The following is a 9,223-nucleotide window of genomic DNA, read 5'->3' as shown; positions in this document are numbered from 1 at the left end:
AGAAATAAACCCTAAAAATGAATATGGCTTACAATGTCATATTGTATATACTGAACTTATTGCGCCAGCCTAAAGTTTCAGCTTGTCAATAGCAGCAATGATCCAGGACTTCAAACTTATCACAGGGGGTCACCATCTTAGAAAGTGTCTCTGACACTCACATGCTCAGTGGGCTCTGAGCAGCTGTTGAGAAGCTAAGCTTAGGGGTCGTCACAAATTATCAAGCAGAAAATGAGGTTGGTCTGTAATATAAGTTGATGCTACAGGGCTGATTATTAAATTCTGATGCTAATTGCGCTGGTTTCTGTGCTGCCATGTAGTAATTATCTGTATTTATTTCTAATCAGCCTTATATTGTGACATTTGTATTTTATGTGTACTGTATATTGTGAGTCGTTCCCTAAGCTCAGTAAGTGTAAGTGTCAGTAAGGCTGTGGTTACCTTGGGCTGGTACAGAAGCCCAAAATGTAATTTACATCATTTCTAGCTACTTCTTTAATTAGGCTTTAATTCTCTTTTAATGCTAAGACTGACAGTTCAAAAAAAAGACTGCCATACTAACTGCTGGTCTGTCTCCAGACTCCAGCTGGGGTGGAGGATAATACCAGCAGCCAAATATATAGATTGTTTTGTTCTTTTTTTTATATAAACACATTTATATGAACACACATGAGACACTTCCTGCTCCTCAGCTATGTGTGAAATGAGAGAATTAGAGTAGAAAATATTCTCCTGATGAAGCAGCTCCAGATGAGTGTGAATCTGTTGTGTTAAGCTTACAGTGTCAATGCCAGTGTATGTGTGTGGGTGTGTGTGTATCAATGCCAGTGTATGTCTGTGTGTAAAATGAACTGTAAGTGTTAATGTGTGTAACTGTGTGTAAGAAGGTCTGACAGACTCTCCTCTTTTACCCCTTTCCCTTCTCATTCTGCCGAGTTACCCCCACACTCACCTGTCTGTCTCTAATAAACCTCTGCCTTACTTTATATCTGTATAGATAGAAATATCTATAAAATTGTATAACATATATTTTTGCACCACACCTCCTCTCCTGCTCCTGTCCTGTAACCACCTCATTGTTCATTTTTGGATGACATCTTTTAACCCTTCTGCCACTCAGGGAACAAAGCAGCTTTCTCCTAGATTGAAATAGAATGTATAAACATAGATTCTATACTAGTGCCATTTTGTTGTACACAACCTCTTCTTGCAGTTGTTACTCTACTTTATGTACAGTAGAACCCCCATTTTGCATTTTTCAGGGGACCAGAAAAAGTAAAGTAAAGTCAGGGAAACATATTATGCATTATATATATATATATATATATATATATATATATATATATATATATATATATATATATATATATATTTTTTTTTTTTGTTTTTGTTTTTGTTTTTTTGTTTTTTTGATGGGACCACAAAAAAATGGTATAAAATATGGAAAAATAGAAAATTAGGGTATGTAAAATGGAGGCTTTACTGTAGGTATCCAGCTGTAACTAGAACTCTAGAGGGAATAATATTCTGCAACCACTGGCTAGTAATTGTGCTAAGAAAGTAGAAAAGACCAACTCCTGTACTGGCAAACAATGAGTTTGTGTCACTAATAGAATGGCTATTATATACATGTGCAACAGGTACTACCTTATATATTTATAGAAAAGCTGTTGTTAGGTTTGTGTCGAAACCAAAATATGGGTACAAGTCATTTGTGTAATATGTTTTCTTCCTTGCCTCCCCCCTGGAAAATTTTCTGTGGATGCCCATGATCAGCACCCCTTCAACCCCACCACCTTGAAGCAGCCTTTGCACTAGCAGGTCAGTAAAGGTGCAGGGAGTCTTCATGTGTAAAAGTAGAACACAAGGGGGTAGAAGAGACAGAACACAGGGGAGTAAAAGAGTAGGGAAGAGTATAGAAAAAAATAAAAAGGGATGAAAAAAGCATTCAACGGAAGAGGAATAAAATGAGTCAGGTAAAGTGGAAAGTGGGGAAAAACTGAAATACACAGAAAAGGAGAGCGAATAAATGTGCAGAGAACCTGAAATTGAGAGGGAGTGGATTTGGGAGAAGTGGCTGATAAACTGGCAGATGAGAGAGAAGTGGGAAAAGAAAAATGTAAGAATGATGTATGAAGAATAAGTATAGCACAAAAATTAACCAAACAGATGCTGCAAAAAGTCCTATAGTTCAGCATGAAACATGTTAACAATTTACTATTCCCTTAGCACCATGCCATACTTCAAAGAATCTAAATACAGAACTAAGCTTGTTTAGTATCCTGGGATGAACACCATCCAGCCCTGGACCTTTGTTAACTTTCACTTGTTCTAGTCCTTTTGAACTTCCTCAACCAATAGTTAAATTACCCACATTGGGTCTATTATTGTGATCAGTTAATGTCTATTAAAGTAAGTCCATAGTTTGATTTTGAATGTCAATTTAAGAAGGGAGTGTTGTTAAACGTTTGCTTTGGTAAAAGTGTTTTTTGTTATGTCCTACCACTTTGGTGGACCTTCCCTTTTACCACTAGTCATTATTTCATAGAGGGATTGCTGGAAGCCATTTGTACGTCTACTTGAAAGAATACAATTATTTATTTGTTTAATGTACATTGTTCCTGAACATACCAAGCCCACCTATATTACCAGATCTAAATATCAATTTTACTAGACGTTCTGGAGCATTTTCGTTTTCTTCATTTCACAAAGATCTGGGTGCTTTTTCTTTTAGGACAATGGGCCACTTCATGACTTTTATGAAAGCATTACAGTTAAGACTTAAAGGGGATCTATTGTGTAAATTAAAAATGTAATATAAGCTTAGTCTCTTACATAAAATAAGAATTTTGCTAAATCAATTCAAAATTGTTTATGTAATAATCAAGCTACTCTTCAGTATCTCACTCTCCGCAACCTGTCACTCTTCATGCTATCTTCTTGCTGAGGTCTGGGTCAGATTTTGATTGACAGATAGGTCTAATACATCTTTTAGGAGGGGCTCCCTTTTCTAGCAGATATTTTAGACCTAACGCAAATAACCAACTCCAGCACAAACAAAAGCTAACAAAATAACTGATTTTGGCATGCACCCTGCACTACCCTGAAACAATATTTCAATCAGAGACAGTCATTTTGAAAGAGTGAGTTCTAACACATCTTCTAAGCTAAAGGTGAAACCCCCCAAAATGACGCATTAGACCTGTGAAACAAAAACTGACTACACCTACTGCATGAAAAGAGAATGAAGAGAGACAGCTAAGAGCAAGAGAGTGAAGAGTAACTTTATTAATAACGATTTGTGAATTTTTTCACCAGCCATGGATTCGCAGCGAAATTGCAGTGGAAAAATTTGTTGCAACAAAAAAAGTCGCAGAGACAAAAAAGCCACCAAAAAAAACAACAACCATTGAGTTTAATACATTTGGGAAAAAAAGTCACCATAAGAAAAAACGGGCATTGACTTTAATGCATTTGGACAAAAAAGTTGTAGAGACAAAAAAAGTTGCCACAAGAAAAAACTACCATTGACTTTAATGCATTTGGAGTGAGAAAAATTGTCACACGCGGATGCCCTTTGACTTCAATGCATTTCACAAATTTTTGCTCACCATATTTATCAATACATAAATGGTACAGAATGTTTTATTGATTATATGTAGAAGGTTTCTTATTTCCGTGGGATAATCATTATATTCAATGTAATTTTCGGGATAGATCCCCCTTAATGCTGTCCCTACTATTTATTAAGTAGTTGATATTATTACTTGGTATAATAACCCTGGTTATAAAACATAAAGGGGGTTATGTAATAAAAAGCACTAAGTTTGCCCAGGAGCAGTAACCCATAGCAACCAATCAGCAGGTAGCGTTTATGGGTCACCTGATCAAAAGCGAACATCTCATTGATTTCTATGCGTTACTGCTCCTGGGGAAAATGTGTGCCTTTTATTACATAACCCCCAAAGATATTATAAGCCACTGAGGAATTGCATGGCCATATAAAAGCATGAAGCCAAAGGCAGAGCACTTTTATACAGGTCGTGGAACTCCAAAATGACTTCTTTTTTATTCTGCAGTCTTGAAAAAATATTACAGGTAACATATAAGTGTGCTGGTTCAAAATGAACAAAAACATGAAGTGAAAAATGTTCAAGCACTTTTACAGTCGTTAAACAGAATTGTAATAAAATAAATACATAAACAAATAAAATATATAAATAAACAATGATAAAGAAAGAGAAATCCATTGTTTTCAAGAAAAATTGGAATCCCAGTCTAGCATATGTTCTACATATTGAGATCCCTGTTTCTGGAATCGCAAACCTTAAAATAAAGGAACTATGTAGGCTTGAATGACTCTCTAAACCTGTTTTCTTCTGATTCAACTTTCAGAGCCTGTTGCCAACTGAGTTGGTTAAGGTGTGAACTTATATCTGTTATTTTTCCATAAACTGTTTTATTTTCACATACATATTTGTATACAAAAAAAAAAGGCATTTCACATACGTAAATTCAACAAGTTACGCTGGTTGTATAAAATCTGCAGAGACAGCATCAATCTTAATCAGGGCCTTTTTCAACATCAAACAGCATAGTTTGATCACCTCATGCTGTATGTCTAACCAACATACAGACACCTCTTATCTTGATAATTTTCAAAAGAGATGCATAACTATAAACTTGACACAAAGCAATAGGGGAAGATGGGGTCTGGCTCTGGGCATTTGTACTCTAAAGACATGACAATTATGTCATGACATAATTGTCATGTCTTTAGAGTACAAATAATTGTCATGTCTTTAGAGTACAAATGCCCAGAGCCAGACCCCATCTTCCCCTATTGCTTTGTGTCAAGTTTATAGTTATGCATCTCTTTTGAAAATTATCAAGATAAGAGGTGTCTGTATGTTGGTTAGACATACAGCATGAGGTGATCAAACTATGCTGTTTGATGTTGAAAAAGGCCCTGATTAAGATTGATGCTGTCTCTGCAGATTTTATACAACCAGCGTTAGGAAAGGGCAATCTAAGCATACTTGTAGTACGTCTGTTACTTGGGGGCCGATTCACTAAGGGTCGAATTTCGAAGTTAAAAATACTTCGAAATTCGACCCTCGGATTGAAATCCTTCGACTTCGAATATCGAAGTCGAAGGATTTAGCGCTAATCCTGCGATCGATCGATCGAAGGATTTTCCATTCGATCGAACGATTAAATCCTTCGAATCGAACGATTCGAAGGATTTTAATCCAACGATCGAAGGAAAATCCTTCGATCAAAAAATCACAGGCAAGCCTATGGGGACCTTCCCCATAGGCTAACATTGACTTCGGTAGCTTTTAGCTGCCGAAGTAGGGGGTCGAAGTTTTTTTTAAAGGGGAAGTACTTCGACTATCGAATGGTCGAATAGTCGAACGATTTTTCGTTCGATTCGTTCGATTTCGTTCGAATTCGAACGAATTTAACCAATTCGATGGTCGAAGTACCCAAAAAATACTTCGAAATTCGAAGTATTTTTCATTCGAATCCTTCACTCGAGCTTAGTGAATCAGCCCCTTGGTGTTGGTTAGGGGCAGGTCAATTATATTGGTGACATTTGGGGCCTGTCATCATCTCATAGCTAGATGTTATGCATCATTAATGTATTGATCTGTGTGCAATTTTCAAACTAACATAAAAGAGGACAATAACGTTAAAATACTTTTAACTTGGGACTTGTAGTTTGTTATCACTAACTTTATAGATGTTATGTGGAGAGTGATAATATGTGATGAAGGTAAATGTTTATTAGAGCTCACAGCTTGCATAGCAGGTCTTGCATGCTGCCTATATGTTTATAGATATAGCAATATCCCATTTAGTTATTAACAAATAAAACAAATTATTTACAGCGTAGGTACAAATAAGAAGTGTTGTATTAATTGAGGCACTTAAAAGATTAAACTGTAGTCACGTATTCTGTAATATTTATGATGAAACAGTGCAGAGTATGGTTTAGCATCCCTGTGTCAGGTTCATTTTCATGTTGGATTGGTTCTGAAGCAAACCTGGTTAATTAGACATGGTTTTGGGCAGTTCTGAGGGTTTCTTCTATTAGTGTTCCATGCCGGGCTGCTAGTAGTTCCCCCTCCTCCATCAAAGGGATATCCATCCTGTTTATGTAGTGGCATTCTCAGATTTGGCTGAAGTGCTGATATATACAGTATGGTAGCTCTGTGGGAGAGCCTTGCATTGCAGTAGGGTAGCATTCCTGTGTTGGAAGAGATGATAACGTTCTGTAAGAAATGTAGTCAAGGGGGGCCAGTGGGTTGTCATAAATCTGTTTAGTTTTCCCAGAATTACCCCAGTTCTCTAACTTGAGCAGGCCAATTTGGGTATTACTTAAAGTCATGTTTTCCTTTAAGGGGGGGGGTAGTCCCATTCAGCATTGAAGCTATCAGTAGTTGCTGTTAGCTATGGAATCCATTTTTGGTTTATTGTTATAGCTGCACACCTTCTCATGTCGCTGAGTTCCCATTTATCCCACTTATCTATGGGGGTTTGTAAATCATCCAGCTTTACATTTGGTAATCTATCTGCTCGGACCCTATATGGAGTCCCAGTGGCTGCTGCATACCTGCCCTGTGGCAATAAAGCCTTGCAGTTGTTTAGTTCCAGATGAGGAGGCAGATATTCTTTTTGTGTAATTTGTTGAGCAAGAGGTGTGAAAAAGTTGTTCAAATAAGATTCGAGCAGGTTTGCTATTTGCCTTGCAGTTGCCGGTGTGCTTGGGAGTAAAGGGTTAAGAGATTTTCCACCTGCAGACCTGCGGGTCACAGTCAGGCTCCTAACAGGTTGTGATAGGGTGTGGGGCAATATATTGATTGCCAAGTCCCCCAGGAGCTCTGTGCAACGCGTCTTCCCCTGATGGCTGGGGATTAGCAAAAAACTAAATAGTGCTTTCTTTGAAGTGTCCATTATCAATGTAATCAGTATCTTTATTTCTTAGGAGATAGATTTTAGTTCAGGCTTCAAAAATAGCCTATTACTGTGCAATAGAACAAAACCAGGGGATCATTTTATCTATTTTTTAATCTAGTGTTTAAATATAGAGTGACTTCTCTCGAAAAAAGACTAACCTTAGGGCAAGACCATAGATAGTGAAACAAGCTTACATCAGTCTCGTCACACTTGTGGCAATACATAAAGAGTTTCCCATAGCCGAGATGGACTAGTTTGATCTGTTGGATCCTCCAACTCTCTGTTAGAATCAGGTAGTTATAATCATGTATAGACTTCACCAAGTCAGAGGGGGACACCCTAGGCTGTAAAAATCCAAGGTGACTTCTAACAGGAGGAACTTAATTTATTATAATACACAAGTTTCAGTGAGTCATGTGAAATAAATCAACTACTGTTTTTTTATTGCCTGCTAGTTATACCACTTCAGTGAGCAATACCCATCTCTGTGTCTGCCAGGAGTCCTCATAATACGCCTTTTGTCTCACAATCCAATCCCATTTCATTTTATCTTTGAGGCTGGTTTTGCTGGAAACTGCAAAACAGCAGCTTTGGTACTATGTGTGGTGGTATTTTTATACCAATAAATACAACATAATAAAGAGGACATCCACTGACATTGTAGGGAAGGAGATGTCACCATCAGCTTAACAAGCATTTATTTTTTGTAAAGGCAGTAAAGGCACAAAGAACTGACAGTATCTCTTTTTTCATCCTTACTTAAACACAAAGTAATATCTGCTTATTTGGCCATTTATGCAAAACTTTTCCATGTATGGCCATCTTAACTTTCTTACTGTTACCAGTGTGCAAATAATTTCTGATGCCCTAGATCTCTAACACAGGGCAATTAAAATGCAATAACTAGCCATAGCCAGCCATGTGGGCATAAACAAATGCACTGCAACAGATATACTGATATACAGTGACATCAAGGAAACAGAATAGGTTGTTACTAATAATCACAGCAAAACCAATTTTAATTTGTTCTGGGACTAACAGAGATCCTCATTTAATGAATGCACAATTCTCAAGCAATCTTAATGTCTGTTACATGGTTTCTTCTAATGAATGAAACCCTCTCTGGAAATGGTGATGTTTGTTAAACATTTTGCTCTAATGATCAGGCAAGTGCTCTCTTGATATTTACAAAATAATATTATACATCCTTTGCTTCTAATCCCACTGAGAACATATAAACCCAAGAGCATGTTTTCAAGTCACTAGCGATTTCCAAAACTCCTGTCACTAATGACTGTCAACAAATTTCAACAAGGAAAATGATCTCATTAAAAAGATTTATTTATTTATGATCTCTTTTACTTTTAAAATAATTAGACCAATGCTTTACTATGCTTGAAATATTGTGGATCTGGATATAGTTAGAGTTGCAGATTTCTCATACTGGTAATGTAATTCAATTTCTTTATATCTGTTGTGATAGTTAGGATTTCTGGTGTTTTCCATTTCCTTGCAGTTAAATTTGGATTACAAGAAAAATGATGAATAACTGAATGATATGTTTTAGGTTTATCCAGAGGTTTCCAAACTCGTGATGAACGTGTGGACCCAAAACCCATGGTGAACTGTGAGTTGAGCACCGGTTTGGCTGTTTTGGGTTGAGCTTTGGCCAACCATTGCGGATTAGGGTTGGGTGCAGGTCAGACTGGGGAAGTGAACTCCTCTACTGCTCCCAAAGATTCCCTGTCTTGGAACAAGAGGTTTACATAGAAGTAGTGCACAGAGCAAGAAGACATGGGTACAGGTCCTACAATAGCAAACATTTTGCATGTAATGGTCAGGTGCAGGTTAAGTTTTTGTGGGTTAGGGTCAGATACACGTTGAGTTTCTGCACCAGCATCCGAGCCTAACCGCCACACCGTTTTCCCTTTATATACCTGTGCCCGATCCAATCTCTGACATCACAGAGGGGGCCTGGTGAGCAGGCATGCATATAAATAGACGCAGCCGGAAAGCGGCGCATACTTAGATCGTGAGAGATATGAGAAGCATGAAAAGCTCGTCCCAAACCCACTGTGTGTATTGCCCAAACCTGACCAACCCACAGGTCCCGCAGGTATTGGGCCAGCCCACACATCACTACTGCACATCACTAATCTGATCCAAACAAATAAGACCAGGTGAAACAGACAACTGCAGCAAAACAGTGTTCAATACCTTAGTTACCCTGTATGAGTGGTCAACATACAACAATGTGTGT

This window comes from Xenopus laevis, chromosome 7L, assembly GCF_017654675.1.
Source record: "Xenopus laevis strain J_2021 chromosome 7L, Xenopus_laevis_v10.1, whole genome shotgun sequence".
Lineage (NCBI taxonomy): Eukaryota > Metazoa > Chordata > Amphibia > Anura > Pipidae > Xenopus > Xenopus laevis.
This window is presented reverse-complemented; position numbering follows the sequence as displayed.